This window comes from Halichoerus grypus, chromosome 5 (genome assembly GCF_964656455.1).
Source record: "Halichoerus grypus chromosome 5, mHalGry1.hap1.1, whole genome shotgun sequence".
In the NCBI taxonomy this organism is placed as follows: Eukaryota; Metazoa; Chordata; class Mammalia; order Carnivora; family Phocidae; genus Halichoerus; species Halichoerus grypus.
In genome coordinates, this window is record NC_135716.1 from 154,661,729 (window position 1) to 154,681,511 (window position 19,783).

Genomic DNA, 19,783 nt, shown 5'->3' on the forward strand with positions numbered 1-19,783 from the left:
TTCTGAGTAAATGGCTATCAGTGCCTTTGGGGAAGGACTGGGAAGACTCTTACAGTATATGCTTGCCATGGTGTAGCATAGTCCTTTCTCTAGGAGACCCAGCCACCTCTTTAGTCAATAGGTTCTCTCTTCTACTAACTCAAAGATCTAAAAACTGGATCAAGTCCAAGATCTTTGAGCAAGGAACTGTGACATTTTATTGGGACAACCACCCTAAACTTCCTGCCTAAACATTCTTGCTTTCTTTTGATGATACCCTTGCTGGTCACCTCTCTATCTTGACTGTAGGGATACTTTATTCTATTAACCATCTCCACAACCCTCTGCAGAGCAAGCTCCTCTGGCTGGCACCTTAACTTTGCTAGTTTTACAATAATTGTTATTTACAAATTGTAAAGCTCCTGGCTTTTCCAGGAGTCATCACCCTATATACAGGTGTCCCCAACCCATGTGTCCTCATCCTATGTGTTAGGTCTCAGATTGCCCCAACCATGGGCAAACTTGCCTCAGCTGAGCATTTGATGACTTTTGAAGCTCCTTACCATTAAATCCTGATTTTGATAACAGGCTTTCTCTGCTCTCTTGTTGGGGAGATAAAGGCTTGTTTGTAAGATGCCCCAAAAGCCCCCTCACACTTCGTTTTTGGTTTTTTTAAGTGCACTCGACTTTCCATTATCTCTCTGAAGGGTCACTATAACTGATGTAGCTTAATTAGCCAGCTAATTCCATCGCCCTTGTGTGCATGGTCCCCTGTGTTTTTCAAACACCCGAATCATTTCATGGCCAGGGTGTACCCACCACTGGAACAATCTTCCAAGTCATTACCAATGAAAGATTTAGCAACTGAGCTGCCACCTTGTGTCCCCACCAGGGACTACTGTGCCCCACATACCCCTGGGGGTGGGGGTTCTTCATTGACTCCTGAGTAGCAAGTGATCCAGGAAATAAATCCATCTTACTGCCTGCGCCAGCTTTGGTCCTTCAAGAAGCAGACAGTGATGAAGTTAGGAGGACTAAATGCTTATTGGGAGCTAATGCCTGTGGAAGATGAAAGGAGAGGAACAGGATGAGGCCACCTGATGGTGATGCAGGTGTGATAAAGCCTCTGCCCTTGAGAGCCACCTGAGTCCCTACCTGAAGGGACTGCGCCGAGACGAGTCCCCTAACTCACTCCCGGTAGTTTGTTAGGATTCAACTATGTCTCCCCGCTCCTCCTCCTCAAAAAAACCCCAGATATTTTGAAATCCTAACCCCCAGTACTTCTGAATGTGACCCTATTGGGAAATAGAGTTGTTGCAGGTGTAATTAGTTAAGACAAGGTCATGTTGGTGTAGACTGGGCCCCTAATCCAATATGGTTGGTGTCCTTGGAAGAAGAAGGCCCTGTGAAGACTGAGACACAGGGAGAACACCATGTAACACAGAGGATTGGAGTCATGCGTCTGCAAGCCAAGGACTGTTGAAGGCTAGCAGAAGCCAGGAGAGAGGCATGGAGCAGGTCCTTCCCTAGCCCCTTCAGGGGGAGCATGCCCTGCGGACTCCTTGATTTCAGCCTCCAGAACTGTGAGAAAATCAATTTCTCTGTTCAGTTTGTGCTACTTTGTTATGGCAGCCCTGGGAAACTGACACACGGCTGAACAGCGAGTTCTTTTTTGAAGGGAGAGCTGAGTGCTGCACCTCCATGATTGACTCAAACCCCAAATTGGCTCCAAAGCAAACATTATTTACCAGCTGGAGGGAGCCCATGAACTGGGGAGGGAGAGAGTTAAGGCCCCATACTTCTCCTTTGGAAGTCCCTCCACCCCATCACCCCTCCACACTGGTCCTCTTCTGTGTGGACTCAAAGACTGGGGTGATGGAGACTTAGGACAGCCCCCCTAGATAAAAGAAGAAAGGCTCTAAGGGGCTGAGCCCCATCTAGGCCACAGGAGCTCGTCTGTTCCCGTCACTTAGGTGACAAAGAAGGAGCTCAACCTGCCACCTCTCACTCTGGGGCTCCCTTCCTCTGGGAGGCTGGCCCCAGTTCCTCTGAAGCTAGGGACACTCACTGAGGGAGGGGGCTGCAGAGGGTGCCCCATTCCAGGCACAGCACCTCTGAGCTACCTGCTACAGCTTCTGTCAGCCTACACACACCTATTTCCAGGGAGTGGGTGTAGGGTTTTCATCATATTTTCGAAAATGTCCCTTACCATCCCTTAAAAGGTGGGAAACTCTAGCTTATTCCAGATCTTCCTCTTCACCCACATCTCTTCTTATCTCTGCACGGGGCTCACTGACTTCCTCCACTCCCTACATTCCCAGACACCTGCTCTTTGGTGATACTGTGGAGCCAAGGTCTATTTTTCACCAAAGAAAAGAAGACTTTGGCTACCTTTCCCACAGAGTTTGCTTGGTGCGCTGAAGCTTTACACAGACAAAAATCCATCCACTTGAGGTCTCACACCTAGAAGTGGCAGGTGGCTGAAACGGTCAACCTTTACTCCCGGAAAAGATGAACATGCCTTGAGTCATCACTGGGAATAGTTTCAAGAAGCTAGAAGGAAGCCCCTGTGTCCTGAGTTCCTACTATCCACCGGGCTTGGGGCACTTCTTTCCTCTCTGTAATCTCATTGTTATTGGCCCCATTTTGCAAGTCAGCAATCCTGGAAAAGTCAGAGAGAAGGGAATGGCCCGAGGCCACCCAACTACAGAGTGGTGAGGTTGGACCCACCCCAGATCTTCTACTTTCTACCTTGATAGCACACTGCCCTCTCTCTAGAATCATCCATATGGAGACAAGGATGGAACTCTGCAATGATTCACCTCCCACTTTGATTCAAATAGAATCAAGTTTTTCATGAGGTTCTTTGGATGTATTTGCCAAACTTATTTTTCTGGTATCGGGGAAAGTTGTGAGAAAGGCATTGACGTAGCATCGAAGATCATGGGATGCCCTGTCTAGAGTTTTCTTCTAGGCCTTCTTCACGTTTTATTATCCCTAAGATATTTTACAATCTCGAAGTTTTGCAAAATCGATATCCATGCAAATTATTCTTTCCCATAGAAATGCAAATGAATTGGGACCACTAGAATACAATTGATTATTGCCCCACGGATGGACCGATTTTGTAAATATTTTTTACATTAACATTCTTATAACTTATATATGTGAGGTTCTTTTAATTATCCTTTGAACCAGTTGTACCATTTTACTGGTTCTCTCATGAATGAATGAGCTAACTGACATGTGTTCATTGTATATTTGTAAGTGACTGGGAAAATCATCGTATTGGGCGATGTTGGCTCTCAACCAAATTTGCCACTCATCGCCTACAGTGTGACGAGGTTCAAAGGACAGCACTTTGTATTACCCAGAACTGGCTTTTTAAGATCTCTTTCAGAGCCCACAAAGGGACATTCTTTTCCTTTTTGTTCTTTTCTTTATTTTTATTACTATTTCCCGTCTTCTTAATATTTATTCTTGTGTGTGTCATAGGAAGGGCCACGAACACAAATCTACCTGTATCCCTTAGTGGGAAGGCATGTATGCTAGCCAAGGCCACACGGGAGACATTTATTGACACTGTCACCTCCTCTGTTTACTCTCGCTCCGAGGACAGACTGTAACCCAGCAGGATGGGAAGAAGCAGGAGGTTCAGACTCCTTCTTGGACACTTGGGCTCTGATAACAGGAAAAGGCTGTTGAAGGCTCCGGAGCTGATAACCTCCTATGCCAGTGGGAGCAACAGTCCAAGAGCCCGGGAGAGCAGGCAACTCTGACCTAGCTGAGGATCCACCAACGTCTGAAAGATGATGCTGTTGGTCTGTCTTGCTCCCCTGCAGGGACCAGCCTGAGCTGAGCCCCAGAGCAGGAAGGAAGTCATCCTGAAAGCCAAAGTGCAGGATGGTTCCCTCGGGCTGTGGTGTCTCTTTGATCTCAACCCATTTTTGGTTAAAAATAATCTAAGCATGCTGTTTCAAAAATATGTGTGCATTTTATTTCTAACTACTTCATTTGTTTATCTCTGTGTGAAATAGTAATAAAGCTTAATGAATGTTTTGCATATAAAGGGAAGTTCTTCCTACAGCCGGGAGAATTGTCTTGCGCCCTCTCTTCGGAGACCAAACTGCCCAGAGCAAGCCGACTTCAGGCTTTGGACGGAGTGGAGCACGTGAAAAGCTTACCGCCCGGCTCTACCACTGATGACTTGGGAAAAGCAGTCTTCTCTGCACCCAAGCTCCTCCAGCTGTCAAAAGCAGGATTATAGTGCCTGTCGCCATCACGCCTCCCTTACAGTTTTAACATAAACACCAGTTTATATGAAAAAATGCAAGGTACTATAATTATCTGCTGTGGGGTGTCATTTCCAGGAGCCTGAAATGCTGGCGATTTGTTTTTGTTTTTGTTGTTGTTTTTTTTTAAACAGCAGACAAAGGCTTTCTGCCAGAATGAAAGCTTGGGTCTAAACAAGGAATACCCCCCAGAGGGTAACACCTGGACGGTATGAAGTCACCACAGCAAAACCACTGTAAATTGCGGCAATCAGGTCCTCTTCCAAGAGTCCATCACGTTGAGGGGGCGGGAATCCTGGAGGGGACAAAGCGCTGTAATCAAGGCCCCAAAATCAATGCTGGGAGCTTCTCTTCTTTGCCTCCAGCAATATCTAAAACTCTGTAGTGATGTTATTGGCTGGAAGTAATAATACTAACTACTACTGTTTACTGAGCACTCAGAACTCTAAGTACTTTACATGTATTATCTCATTTAGTGTTTGAAATAATACCAGGGCAAAGCATTTTACCTATGGGTAAAATTTTACCTCCCCATTTTACCTACCTATTTTACCTCCCCACTTTACCTATGGGGAGCCTGAGACTCGGACACATTAAATAATGTTGACCAAAGTCACCCGGCAGCCGAGTGGCAGAGCCAAGTTTCAGACCCAGGTCCTCTGGTTCCAGGACTGCCTTCACCACCACACACCAGCAAGCCATGCTGCCTTCCCCGACTGGGCGCCTCCATTTCTGGTGAGACAAGGGTGATGCCCTTCTGTCAGTCTTCCCTCAGGCTCCCCTGGAGAGGGGCCACCAGCAGCTGTGGAAAGACCCTGGGACCAAGGAAGGCTCCCAGCAGCCCCGAGCTATACCTGAGATGAAGGGAGCTGCAGCTGGCCCAGCACCTCCGTGCTGGCTTCCGAGCTTGCCGCTGGGGAGCATCGAAACTCGCCCAGGCTCCTGGCCACTCTTTCATGGACCTCTCCAACTAAGGTTCTCAGAGGTGATCGGCCCGGCTCGGGCTCCCTGTGGGCTGCTTGGTTAAAGAAGGCAGACGCTGCTGCATTTATTAGGAGCACCAGCCTTAGAGTCAGTCTGAGGTTTGAATCCCAGCCCTGCCCCTTATTTGCTGTGCCTTTCTTAGCAAGCAGCTTTATGTCTTGGAATCTCGGTTTTCTTTCTTTCTTCCTTTCTTTCTTTTTTTTAAAACTGTATTTATTTATCAGAGTTTTATTTCTTTTTTTGTCAGAGAGAGAGAGAGAGAGACCACAAGCAGGGGGAGAGGCGAGCAGAGGGAGAGGCAGGCTCCTCGCTGAGCAGGGAGCACGACACGGGACTCGATCCCAGGACCCCTGGATCCTGACCTGAGCCAAAGGCAGATGCTTAACCGACTGAGCCACCCAGGTGTCCCGAAATCTTGGTTTTCTTATCAGTGAAATAACACCTACCTCATGATTGCTTTGTGGTTCATTCATTTATTCATTCAACAAATAGATTGAACCGTATGAAATTGCTGATATTTAACCTTTTTTTTTTTTTTTTTGCTCACAAAAACAGCAATTTTTATGGTCCAATGCTAGTATTTCTTGAGTGCTGTGTTAGTCAGGGCTCTCCAGAGAAATAGAACCAACAGGTTTTAGAAACATAGATAGATAGAGAGCAGGGGAGATCTTAAGGAATTGGCAAATTTGCCTTATTTTAAGGGGCTGACCAATTTGATATCTATAGGGCAGGCTAGAAGGATGGCAATTGAGGGAAGAGTTGCTGTTGCAATCTTGAGTCTGAGCTTTGCAGGCCGGCAGGTGGGAAACTCAGGCAGGGTTTCTATGTGGCAGTCTTGAGAAGAATTTCATCTTCAGGAAACCTCAGTTTTTGCTCTTAAGGCCTTCACCTGATTGGACAAGGCCCACTTACACATTATGAAGAGTAATCTGCTTCACTTAGAGTCAACTGATTGTAAATATGAATCGTATCCACAAGTACCTTCACAGAAACATCCAGGCTCGTGTTTGACTAGACAACCGGGCACCCTGGCCTAGACAAGTTGACATAAAATTAACCTTGCAAGTGCCTACAACACACCAGACACTGTTCTAGGTGCTCGAGGCACGTGAGTGAATAACATTGACAAAGGGGCCTGACCTAGTGGAGCTTACATTTGAGTCGAGTGAGTCAATAATCAGCATAATAATTAAATGACTATATGTAATGTCAAGAGGCAAAAAGCAGTGTGAAGGGGGCGTGAAAGATGAGCAGGCTGGGGGGCACCTGGCTGGCTTGGGCAATAGAGCATGTGACTCTTGATCTCAGGGTCATGAGTTCAAGCCCCAACATTCGGTCTAGAGCTTAGTTTATTTATTTATTTATTTATTTAAATTTTATTTATTTGACAGAGAGAGACACAGCAAGAGAGGGAACACAAGCAGGGGGAATGGGCGAGGGAGAAGCAGGCTCTCCACTGAGCAGGGAGCCCGATGCAGGGCTCCATCCCGGGTCCCTGGGATCATGACCTGAGCCGAAGGCAGACACTTAACCAACTGAGCCACCCAGGTGCCCCTAGAGCTTACTTTAAATAAAGAAAGGAGAAAAGAAAAAGATGAGCAGGCTGGAAGGCACACCCCGCAGAGAGTGGTCAAGATGGGCCCTCATGTGAGCAGAGGATCTGAGCCACCCTGTGAAGGAATGAAGGGTTGGCCAGGCCAGAGCATCCTGGGTGTGGAGATGGGACTGTGCCTGGTGTGTTCTGGAACTGAGAGCAGGCAGATCAAGCTTGATCCAGCTCGAGTGGATCAAGCGAGTGTGAGAGTGACCAGGAGATGAGTCCAGAGAGGTCCTGTGGGGTCTTGTAGACCACTGTGAAGCAAGAAAATGAGGGTTAAAGCAGAGACACATGCCTGTCAAGCGCCCAGCATGGTGTTTGGCAGAAGGTAGGAGCCATCATCCTTCTTGGTGACCTAGGTGTTTGAGTGCAAGCCAGTGGGCTCTGCCTCGTGCTCCTTCCTCCGCACCTCTTAGATTCTGTGTCCTAGACTACAGTTTTGCCCCCTACCTGCCCAAACAGGGATGTGGGGAGGCAGTGGACCACCATGACAGCCTGGAGTTCAACGGCCCCTTCGACAGATGTGAGAGAGCCAGGACCCCCCGCTGAGAGGTGGCCAGGCTGAAGGGGGCTGGCCCGAGACCTACAGACCACTGCCCCCACTGGCATCCCAGCCTGACCTGCCTGCCCAGGCCAGCCCTCAGCCCCGGCCAGCTGTGTCCCAGGCTTTGTTCCTGAGTCTCCAAGTCCCCTCTTCCTGCCAAACAAAGCCCCCAGCCCCCGCCTGCCGCCCAACAGGCACCTGGGGCCTCTGGGCCTGGGAATCAAAGCCTGTTTTGCAAAGGAGGCCCTATGTTTGGAGAAACACCCATCCCCTGCTGCCCAACCCTTCAAAGAGCCCGCATTGTTCTGCGCTGAGAAGGCGCCTCCTGACGCGAGGGCCGGCCGGGGCTGACGCGGGTGGACCTCTGATCTCCGGCCAGGCCCCCCACACCACGCAGGGGGGGACGCAAGGGCCACGCCAGGAGCGGTCTGTCCTCATGGCACTGTGCCCCCTTCCCGACCTCTGCCCACCTGAGCCCCCATCCCTGTGTCCCCAGCATCCCAGGCCCCTCCACCCGCTCAGCCAGCAAGGTGAGCCTAGGGGGCTTCAGGACAAGAGCTGAGGGAAACACCATAGGGGTGTGGCAGGGTGAGTCTCCCACTTGGCCAGGACTAGGCCAAAGAGAAGACAGAGCTGGACCCAGAGCCCTGCTCAAGCTGGGGACACTGGGCTTCCTCTACATCCATGGTAATGAGTCCAGACCAAAACTCAGACCTTCTGACCTGAAGACCAGTGCCTTTTTTTAAAAAAATAAGTATTTCATGTATACTTCCCCGCCCCCAGTGTTGTTTTCATTGCAACTTAACTTTGGGTAGAGGTGAACTTTAGATAAATCCTCTTAACAGGGAATGGAAGCCACAGACTGGCGGTGGGGCCCGGGAGGGTGCTAAGAGGCTCCCCCCCCCCCCCCCCCGCCGCTGTCCTCCCCCTGCCGCCCTCACACGGCCCAGCGGTGCTGTGAGCCTCTTAGCCGCTCCCCTGTGGTGCTGAGGTCGCTCAAGGCACAGAGAGGGCAAGTCATGGTCACAGAGAAAACCAGGGAGAAGCCACGACCCAGAATCACATCTCAGGTGCTAGTTCCTGACACTGTTTGCCTCCAAGGACGTTCACGAAGCTGTGGCGTCCCAGGTCCCTTCGCCACAGTGCGCCCGGTACCATTTACTCTGCAGCCCAGGACACCAATTACGATCAAGGGCTCTGCAAGCCGACAGACTTGGGGTCCAGTCGAGGCCCCTTCACTGCAGGACTTTAAGCAAAGCACTCGCCCATTCTGAGCCTCAGTTTCCTGTTGTGTCAAACAGGAATGACGACAGCCACTGACCTTAGAGGTGATTGTGAAGATTAACTCAGGGGTCCCACAGCACCTGCTGTATTTGTGAGAGAGTCAGGACCCACCAGAAGGGGAGGCCAGGAGACCTGGGAGGGCCAGGCTGAACAAGGGCACGAAAAGTCCTATAATAATCATCATCCCTCAATAAATATTGTCATGATCATTATTATTACTCCTACTTTCACTATTTGGAGGACAGGGGGAGAAGAGGGCTCGGGGTAAGGTGCGGCACTGTCTCTTTGTGTGAGCTGCTTCCTGAGGCCAACGGCAACAATTCCTTCCTGCCCGGGTTTACGGGAGAAGGAAAGGGCAGGCAGGGAAGGAGGGGGTTGCAGAGAGAGACTTCTGATCTCCAGCCTGGGATTCTTGCATTTCACCTACTTGGCCTTCTGGGCACCGAGATGTGATCTTTTGACGGTCAGGATGTTGCTATCCTGGTCATTTTCCCCAAGCATCTAATGACCACAGAGGTCACCTCCAGCCTCAGATTCCTGGAAAATTCCACAAGACTGTTTGGGGAGGGAGTATGACAGAACAGAAACTGGTGACACTGTGAGCAAGCCACTTAACTTCTGAGATTCGCTTGCGAGAGAGGCGAGCACCGGGGGTTAAGGGTTCCAGTCCCAGCCCTACTATTTGCTAATTGTAGGAGTTCGGGCAAATCCCTCACCATCTGTGGGTCTTAATTTTTCTTCCGCTAAACAAGGGTAACAATATCCACACAACAACCTGATTTAGGATATTCTATGTCCTGTATTTGTTAGACCCTAAACAGTACCAGGTGACACTCTGCAAAATTATGCAAAAGGCCTCCTGTCGTATGTGGTATATTACAGAAGCTTCACAAATTCTAGTTCCCTTTGGAGCCAGCCAGAGTGTAGATTTTCTTCTGGTTGTTTCAGTGGGCAAGTCCCTTCAGCTGTTTGCTCTGTGATTCCTCATCTATAGGTTGGGGCTAGTCGGATCTTCTTTGCGATATTAACAATAACAGCTGCTATGTGTTGACTACTGACCACGGGCCGGACATTCTCTATGCTCGGCACTTTTCATATATGAAGTCAGATCATCTTCTCAGCAACTCCGTAAGGTCTTCCTATCTCCATTCTGCAGATGGGGAAACTAAGGAGTGGCAGCCACAGGCCTCAGACACGGGAGGCCCACTTTTCTCCGGCACGCACACTGCCCACAGCTCAGCTCCTGCAGGACGGATCAGCAGGACGGGGCTTATGTATAAGTAAGACGTGGACATCCACAAATGGCCAGTGCCCATCCAGCCTTGTTAAGAACAGATCAAATACTGGGGGACAGAGTTACAGACACGATTATCGAGAGGGATTTTTTTTAAATGTTTGCCTTTTAAATGATAAAAGATTTGCTTATGGAACATTCATTCAATGGAATCATAAATACACATAAATAAGGAAATAGTAAATCTATTGTATAGCTTCATAGTAAAATCTAAAATAGTGAATAGTAAAGTCTAAAAATGTCTTAGAAAAATTTCCAATGACATGGAGAGACATCTACAGTATCATTAAGTGAAAAGGAAAAACAAAACCAGTTCCCAAACCATATGCCTTGACTGATATTTCAATGGGTTTGTTTAGAGGGGTGCCTGGGAGGATCTAATGGCAAATTGTTAATACCAGTTGTTATAGCTGGACAGGAGGACTGCGTGGGATTTTTTTTAAGCAATCTCTGCACCCAGTGTGGGGCTTGAACTCACCATCCTGAGATCAAGAGTCACGTGCTCTACTGACTGAGCCAGCCGGGCACCCCTTATTTTTGTTTTTTGATCAACTGTATTTTCTAATTATCTTTTCTAGAATCCACATGTATTTCTTTTGTAATTTAAAAATATTCATGAATGCAGGATGAATAGGGACTTAGGCCTACCAGTCAAAAAGAAAAAAAAAAAAGACTGGCTCTTTTTTTCACTTAAAATTCATTTATTCACTCAAGAAACAGTCAAGTGTTACTATGTGCAGGTACTAGGTACCACTTTAAGTTCCGTTCAGCAGCAAGTTCATTGGGCCCAGAACAATATTGCTGTGAAGATGGCGGGGTGCACCTGGAAAAGGGGTGTCAGCACACCCGGGGACTGGCTTCCCGCTTTACCAGGCACACCCTCCTTCCGGCAGCCCCGTGTACCTGCACTTTTTTCTCCATGGTGATGCAGCTGTGTGTGTCTGTGCCAGGGCATCAGCCTCTCCTTCTGAGCGACTCGCTGAGAGGGAGACACGGGAGCTCACACCACATATGAAAGGGCAGAGAGCAAACATCTGTTGGGGATCTGTCACAACGCTAGGGACTTTTGTGCCCCCCATTCAGTGAGCACTCCCAACTACCTTGCATTCCCATTTTTGCAGATGAGGGCACTGAGGCTCAGAGAAGGAAAACCGCCTATCCAAGGTGACCCAGCTAGTCAGGCAGTGAGCTGGGATTTGAACCCAGCTCCTCCCCACAGAAACGCTGTCACCCTTCCACTGTAGGACCCACGAACTGCCTCCCTCCATCTCCTTCACTATCATCAGCCTTCTGGAGCACCCTGTGCTGGGTACCCTGTTCAGGGCGCTGTCGCGGGTATCAACGGTCTCAGTGACTCTCCACTTGAGGTGGGGGCAGGAGGTAGGTGTTATTTACTGACAAGGAGTCTGAGGCTCAGAGAGGTTGCCACCCGCCCCAGGTCACACAGCTCTGGAATGAGGGGAATGAGATTTGCTCTCTGTCCTACCGGGTTCCCAGGTTCCCGAGCTCTGTCCCCTGCCTCTCCTTTCCTTGACAAGGCTCCTCTGCACAGCAGGGAGCACCTCTGTGGTAGCATTAGGGAACACTCAGGAGTGTCAGCTTTTCTTTCTCCTTTGTTTGCTTTTTACAAAGTCGCTCTCGCAGGGAGTCTGTGTGACACAGAAAGATAAAGAAGGGAGAAGAGTACAGGAACAGGGATGGTGGAGGAGGAATGTTTGACAATTTATCAAGTGGTGAGAACCAACACCTCGTTCTTTTACAGGAATGAAAATTCAGTTTCTGGAAAATTAGCATAGAAACATGGTAAAGAAAGAGAACAAAGAAAAGACTTGAAACCAGGTTCTTGGAGGTACAGTTAAAGGAACTAGAAATACTTAACCTAAAGAGAACTAGTTTTGTTCATTCAACTAGCAAATACGGATAAGGCTCCTCCTCTGGGGCAAGCGTTGTGCAAGGTGCTGGGGACGTGGAAATAAACAGGAGAGACATGGCCCCTGTCCCCGTGGAACCTAAAGTGGGTGGGATGGTCATGGTCTCTGCCTGCAGGTATCTGGAGGGGTGTCGGGGAAGAGAGAATGGCTTGTTCCTTGTGGGTCCAGAGGACAGAGCTGGGATTGTTGTGTGGAAGCCCTGGTGGGCAGATTTCCTCCCCGCCAAAGAAGGACTTGTCACCAGGCACCCCTCTTCCGAGAGAGGGACGGCTGCCGCAGGGAAGCAGTGCGCTCCCTGTTCCCAGGGGCAAAGAGGGTGAGCACTTGAGAGGATGTGGAAAAGGGGCTGTATTTGTCAGCTAGGACTGCCAAAACAAAACACCACAGATCGAGTGGCTTTATTTATCACAGTTCTGGAGGCTGGGAAGTCCAAAATCAAGGTGTCAGACAATTTGGTTTCTGGTGAGCTCTCCCTGACTTGCAGATAGTCTTCTTCTCTGTGTCCTCACATGGCCTTTCCTGGGTGCCTGCTCATGGGGAGGGAGGGGGAAAGAAACGGGGGCTCTGGTGTCTCTTCTTATAAGGGCACTGTCCCCATCATGAGGGCCCTGCCCTTGTGACCTCATCTAAACCTAATGATGGCCCAAAGACCCCAGCTCCAAATACCATCACATTGCATGCAGGGTTAGGGCTTTAACATATGAATTTAGGGGGGACAAACATTCAGTCCATAACAAGGGTCTCAGCATGGACAGGGCAGCTGGACTAGGCTCACCCTGGAGAGCCCTTCTATACCTGATTCTGTGCTTCTGGGGAAGCTGAGGTCCATGTGGACCCCTTGTGGAGGGTCTGCTATGACTCAAACTGCTCACCTTGAGTGGGGGGGAAGGGGCTGGGCATCAGACAGAACTCCTGTGTGGCTCACCCATGGCTCCCCTCCGCTCTGGGAGTAGAGGTGCAAAGATGAGCCAAACCACTCCTTGCTTATACGCCCTGGGCAAGAGCTCTTCCCTCTTGCAGTCTTCTCCATCTGAAAAAGAGGGTGTGATGCTCTCACCTACTCAGAAAATTATTGAGAAATGCGGATGAGGCAGGGAAATGTGTATTAAAGCTCAGCACAGAGCCTGACATGTGATAAACCCTCAGTGGATGGGAGCTGTCATTTCTTTCTTTCTTTCTTTCTTTTTTTGGAGAAAGGAGCAAGGGAGGGGCAGAGGGAGAGGGTGAGAGAGAATCTTAAGCAGACTCCCTGCTAAGCGTAGAGCCCCACATGGGGCTCGATCTCACGACCCTGAGATCATGACCTGAGCCAAAATCAAAAGTCAGATGCTTAACCAACTGAGCCACCCAGGTGCCCCAAGAACTGTCATTTCTGATGACTCAGAATAATTATAACAACTGCCTGCCGTGGGGTTTCAACCTGGGTGGGGAACATTCAGGAACACAGCCGAGGTGTGTTGGTGGTGATGATGGTGTGGGGTCTCTCTATCTCCCAGGATGTTTAATTCTCACAGGGACCCCTCCTGGAGTAAGAGTTAGGAAAGACTTCCTGGTGGAAGGACATTCTGAGCTGAAACATGAAGGAAGCCTGAAGAAGTAGAGAGGCTTGGGGCAAGGTGGTTGTACACCAAAGGATGAAAGAAAAGGCAGGCTGTTGGGCTAATTGGAGAAAGAAAGTAGCTCAGATGACCCCACAGATACATTCACCGTTCTCCCACCCCATCATGCACCACCTCCCATAGCCTCGCCTTGGACCCTGCTGACAACCGTCATGGCTCCAGCTCTAAAATCACAACTTGAACATCTACCAACAGACCACACACACCACCTGGGTCCCCTGCAACTGTCCATTACACCAGCTTCTCCAGCCACTGGCCCTCTATGTTCTTCTAGTGCGTCAGTCATCTCTTCTTCTTCATGCCCTTCCCCCCACCCCCAGCCCCGGGCCTCCCCTCTCTACTCTGTTTCTATGAGTTTAACTGTTTTGTTTTTAGATCCCACATATAAGTGATACCGTCTGTATTTGTCTTTCTCTGACTATCTCACTTAGCATAATGCCCTCAGAGTTCATCTGTGTTGTCACAAAAGCCAGGACTTCCGTCTTTTTCACTGCTGAATAATATTGCATTGTACACACACCAACTCTTCTTTGTCCATTCATCAATAGATGGACACTCAGGTTGTTTCCATATTTTGGCTATTGTGAATAACGCTACAGTGAACATGGGGGTGCACGTACCTTTTCCAAGATCTTGTTTTCGTTTCTTTTGGATATATACCCAGAGTGAGATTGTTGAGTGATGGGGTAGTTTTATTTTCAATTTTCTGAGGAACCTCCATACTGTTTTCCATAGTGCTTACACCAATTTACATTCCTACCAATGGTGGACAAGTGTTCCCTTTTCTCCGCATCCTCACCAACACTTGTTCTATCTTGTCTTTTGGATGATGGCCATTCTACCAGGTGTGGGCCATGTCCTCCTTTATTACAGTTCAGAGTCAAGGTCCAACATTTCAATGATAGTCTTGCCAATGCCATGAATTCTCTTGCCCTTCTGTCTTTCTATCGACTGGTTGAGCAAACCCCTCCCCATCTGCTTCCTGTGGCTTTCTGTGCCCGGCAGCCAAACACAGCTGAGAGCTACACACCACAGGGCAGAGGGCTTTCCCAGGACTCTGGAACCCTCACCTCAAATGGGCCTTGGACACTGCCCAGTAATCAACCACTCTCCAATGGCCTTGTCACACCTTCACCACACTCCTCAAACCAGCTTCCTCTGCTCTCATTCTCAGTGGTGATCCTACCTTCTACTTGACAGAGAAAGAAAACTCCATCCACACACACACACACACACACACACACACACACACACACACCCCTCTACACCTCTACTCATCTCTTTTTCTTCTATTTCAACATGGAAGCTGACTTTCTCATCAAAGGTTGACATTTCCACCTGGATTTTAGTGCTCTCCCTTCACTCTTTCCTAGAAACCTTGTATTTCTTATTATCCCTTCTTTCTCTTGAATTTTCTATCTCTACTTCAAGGCCTGTGAGGTGGGGCCTCCCCTCTCCTCTCCAGCCCCACAGCATCCTACACTCCCTCCATTCCTGGGCTCTCACCACACTGGCCTCTTTTGAGTCCCTTTTACTTACTAGATCCCCTCTTCACAGGGCTTTGCACATGTTGTTTCTTGTCTGGAATGTTTTTCCCACTCATGCTGCAGACCTTGGCTCAAGTATCACTTCCTCGGGGAAGCCCTCCTGACTTCCCCAAGTTGGTCAAATTATCTTGTCACATCTTCACTTAGCACTCTATAGCTCTCTTTGTAGTAGTGCCATGTTGTGACTTGATTATCTGTATGCTTATCTGTTTCCCTTACAACAGCATTTCCCTCACTGAGTTCCTAAGCAAGAGAGTGGGTCTTTGTTCAGCATTGTATCCTCAATGCCTGTCCTAGTGGGCCTAGTCTCCAGAACTACTAATAATGGTAAGGGTTCAATGAATGAGCATACAGGGAGCATCTACTGTATGCCATGCTCTTCTGTGCATTTAATCCTCCGTGAGAACTTTTGCAAGTAGGTCTTTTGCTCTTTATAGATGAGGTCATTGAGGCTCAGAGATGCTAAGAAACTTACCCATGGCCACATGCTAGAGATGACTGAGCCTGAGCAAGAACCTGTCCATCTGACTCCAAGCCAGGGTTCTTATCTGTTTCTCCAGCTGCCAGGAAAGGGAAGGAAACATTCTCATATCTACTCCCATAGTCTGAGGGCCGTGAGTACTAGAGGCTCTAGAGCGTTATCTCCTTTCATCCTCAGAATTGGGCTATGAGGTGGGTGTTCTATCCTTTTCCAAATGTGGTCCTTGAGATACAGAAAGGTTTTGTGAACAGCGCGCTCCCCCCTCCCCAGTTACTCAGCAAAATAGCAGAACTGAGCTTGTAACCCAGGGCATCGGGGCTCTCTCTTCACTGCACCAGGCACGATAGAACAGGTAAATGAAAGCGTAGCCAGGGTGGAGGATTTTTAAACCTCATGAAAAGACTGAACTGGCTTCTGGGCCTCTTCTTTGGCCCACGCTTGACAACCTGAGTCATCTTGGCTTTGAGGAATACTCGTGCCTGGAACTGCTCTGTTGACCCAAGACCTTGGATCGGAGCGTTTCCAGCCAAGGCAGGGAAGCAAGGGTAGGAGTCATGCCACATCCCTGGTGCCAGCTCAAGGATCCACTGTCAAGATGGGAGCTGACCTTCCACCCCCACTTAAAAATAAACTGTCTGGTCTTAGGGTGGCTTTTCAAGGACAGCTCCTGTCAGCCATCACCCTCCCTCTGGGGCACATTTTGGAAGCATGGGGGCAGGTGGGGCCCTGGCTGAAAGTGTGAGTTGCCCACAGGCTCTGGGCAGAATCAGCCACAAGTTTCCAGATGGAATAGAACCAAGAGCCCTTGGGCACTGGAGCTGCTTGGGCCTGATCCTCGCTGCCTGACCTTCTGGTAGGCAGGAGAGACACATAGCCTGCAGTGGCCTCTGCTAAGGGTAGGGTTCCTAGGAAGGCTTCTCTTGGCTGGCAAAGTGACAAAACCACCATCTGAGTGGTGGGATGGACATTCTGCCCACCTGGGCCTCCCCAGAGAGGACCCACCAGTGCCACCATGGTTTCCTTGGCTCATGCCTTTATTCAAGAAATAACTAGATAGAGTAATGTTTCCCAAATTATTGACAACACGTCTCAGACCCATCTTTTCGTATTTCACACTTGGAAGTCAAATTGCTGCAAAATCTTTCTAAATGCTTGCTCAGAATGGTGGTTTTTAACTCACTGTGGCCTGGTGACGAAGAGTGGCTGGTCTCTGCCCAAGGGCTTTCTGTGGCAGCAGGATCAGAGGACTGATGGATTGGGTGGACAAATGTTCCAGCTTCCTTGTCCCCTCGTGGGACACTTCTGCAGTGTGTTCTACAGTTTCTCAGAGGTCTCCTGTGGGACTAAGCCCCAGCTACCCAAGAGGCAACTTGCTCATCTTTTACTGGCTTTCCTCCCTTCTCTCTCTCTTCCCCACTCCTTCACCAGGCTTCCTGGGGACACCCTCTTAAATATAGTACCTGCACCCGAATCTTTGATTCAGCGTCTGCTTTGCAGGGTTCCCAAATTAGGACACTTTCAAAGTTCAAGTCCCATCATACACTTTCACACACTCTTAACTAGAGCCAACTTCAACTATAAACTGGATGCCTCATGCGTTGGCCTTCCATGTCTCTGTTCTTGCTGTGCCTGTTACCTAGAAGCCCTTCTGGCTTTCATGTTCGTCATCTCCTATCTGTTTTTCAAGAACCAGCTCAGGTTCCATTTGTTTCATGATAAGAACAAAGAGTGATGGCTCAACCCTTTGAACTCCCAGAGCAGTCTATCAGTTATGGTATGATCTTTGTCTTCCAGGTTTCTTGACCCAGTGGGGTCAACTGACAATCTCCCTGCCCACCCCTCACCACCCCTGCTGCCCCACTTGGGTTCGATCACTTACTCCCATGGCCACAACTAGACCTTACCATCGCTCAGAACTGCACGGGCTCTGGGATCTTAAAGGCCAGGGTCCTCAGGGTGGCCACAGATACTTCTCTCACTCTGTTGCTCCAAGGGTTTATGTCGTTGGAGGTTATCAAGACCTCCATCTCCTCCTCCTTCAGCCAGACCTACTTGCTCAGCCCCACAGTCTTTCCCCCAAACTCACCAGCCCCTTGGCCCCTTCCAGCCCGGCAATTGTACAAAATCCACCCCTGGCTCAGTCCGCCCATCAGCCTCCTGGGTTCCCTCTTTGTCAGGAGCCTGAGAAGAAGTGCAAAGTGGTGAAGGGCACCCACGGGAGGTACCAGGGTTGGAATTCTGGCATCACTACATACTCGTTGTGTAACCTTGGGCAGTTACGTAAGTTTTGGGCCTGCGGGCTCCTCATCTATAAAAGAGAAAAAAATAAAACATCCTGCTCAGGTGGAGGTTCAATTTTTAAATGCCAAAGACATGGCAAACTCTCCCTAACTGCTTTTGTTGACATTGCTTTTATTACTGCGTGCCCATGTCGTTGGGTTGGTGGTGGGAATTCAATGAAATAATGCGTGTAAAGCTTTCAGAACCGGGCCAGGCACAGGGTAGACACTCCATAAACGTTGGCGGCTAGTATTATTACTGAATCAGTTTCTTGGACAGCCATAATAAATCACGGCAAACTGGGTGGCTTAAATCAACAGAAATGTGTTGTCTCACAGTTCTGGAGGCCCAGAAGTCTGAAATGAAGATATTGGCAGGTTGGATCCTCCTGAGCCTCTGAAGGAGACTTGATTCATGCCTCTCTCCTTGCTTCGGGTGGATGCTGTCAATCCTTGGTGTCTCGTGACTGTGGCTGCGTAACTATGACCTCTGCCTTGGCGTCATGTGGCCTTCCTCTCTGTGCCTCAGTCCCAGATCTCCCTGGCTTTCTCTTGTAAACATGCCTGCCACCCCCTAAATCCAGCGAATCTCATCTTGAGATCCTTAACTTAATTACATCTGCAAAGACCCCTTTTCCAAATAAGTTCACCTTCATGGGTTCCAGGGGTTAGAATTTGGACATATCCTATGGGAACCAGCATTTAACCCACAACAGTGATCATTACAAAAAGTTTCAGCTGACAGGTGGGAGCAGAAGCCTGACTGCAAGAATTAAGAGACAAAGAGAGAAAACAAAGAGAGACAGTGAAAGACTTAAAAAAAAAAAAAAAAAAGAGGACAAAGGGAAGATGAAGAAATTAGATAATTACTGGAGAGACTTGGTTAGGAAGGAATGCAAATAGAGAAGGAGCTGGAGGAGGAGTAGGTAGACGAGGAAGTTTTGTTCCTCTTTGAAATTATGGTCGAAACTTGGGTCTCTTGGGGGGAAAGATGGTAGAGAAGAAGGAAGACCTTCAAGATGCGGGAGAGGGAGGGGAGGAGCAGGCCCCAGAGCAGAGTCGCCCTCAATAAATCAGGGCTGAATGGCTGACAGCAAAACCAGGGATAGGCCAGCCACTGAGTAACAGCGGGCCATGGAACAAGTCAGAACAGAGACATCATCGGAGGAGAAAAAGGTGAGCCAAGCAGCCACCAAAGACAAGAGAAAACATAACCAACTAGCTGCGGAAGAGCCTGAGACTTAGAAAGACTGAGTCAGAGATCATAAAGCACTGTCTCTGGTCTCTCATCTGAAGCTCCAAATCCTGCTGGAGGGCAGGCAGAATGATGATGGCCCCCAGGTGGGGGAGGGAAGGCCTTGGGGTGACCAAAGAATACACAGAGCCCCCAGGTGAGGAGGCAGGAAGCCCAGGGAGGGCCTGGGGGACCCTCTAGCTGGGCGCAGACAGAGACACCATCTTGGCCCCATGCAGAAGCAGGCACTCTTGTTGTACTATTGCTCACATTCCCTTTCACACTCTCCTCCCGGGGCTTCTTTGAGCTGGGTCGTCCTGGTTTTCTACCTCTTGGATCTTTCTCAAGACCCTTTCCAGAGCACCTCTTCTTCCTCTGACCCTTGACCGACCCCAAACCAGATTTAGCTTATTCGCCCCCCACACTGGCTCCTCCTCTTCTGCTGGTTGGCACCACGGGCCACAAACCTGCCTCTGTTTCTCCCAACATGCTGTCAATCACCTAAGTACCTCACAAGGCTGTGCCCCCGCTGTCCCCGCAGCGTTCTCTCCATCCCCAGGCCTTGTCGCCCTGTCTTATCCAAACCCTGCAACACGTCTCCCTACCTCTTGGCTTCTCCAGCCCATCATCCAAACTGCTACACCACCGTCTTCCTAAACTTCAGAGATGATGTTTTCACCTGTTGCTTACCTGTTTAAAGGTCTCTGCTGCCTTCCCA

The 19,783-nt window shown here is 49.2% G+C and overlaps 1 long non-coding RNA gene across 1 annotated transcript in view; it reads right to left on the reverse strand.

The window, feature by feature from the left end:
* Window positions 1-6,606: 6,606 nt before the first annotated feature.
* LOC118523706 (uncharacterized) overlaps window positions 6,607-19,783 on the reverse strand; it is a 43,486-nt gene continuing 30,309 nt past the window's right edge. Inside the window, exon 4 of the long non-coding RNA XR_004911241.2 lies at window positions 6,607-7,106. This is a non-coding gene — a long non-coding RNA (uncharacterized LOC118523706). The remainder of the gene's footprint in view (window positions 7,107-19,783) is intronic.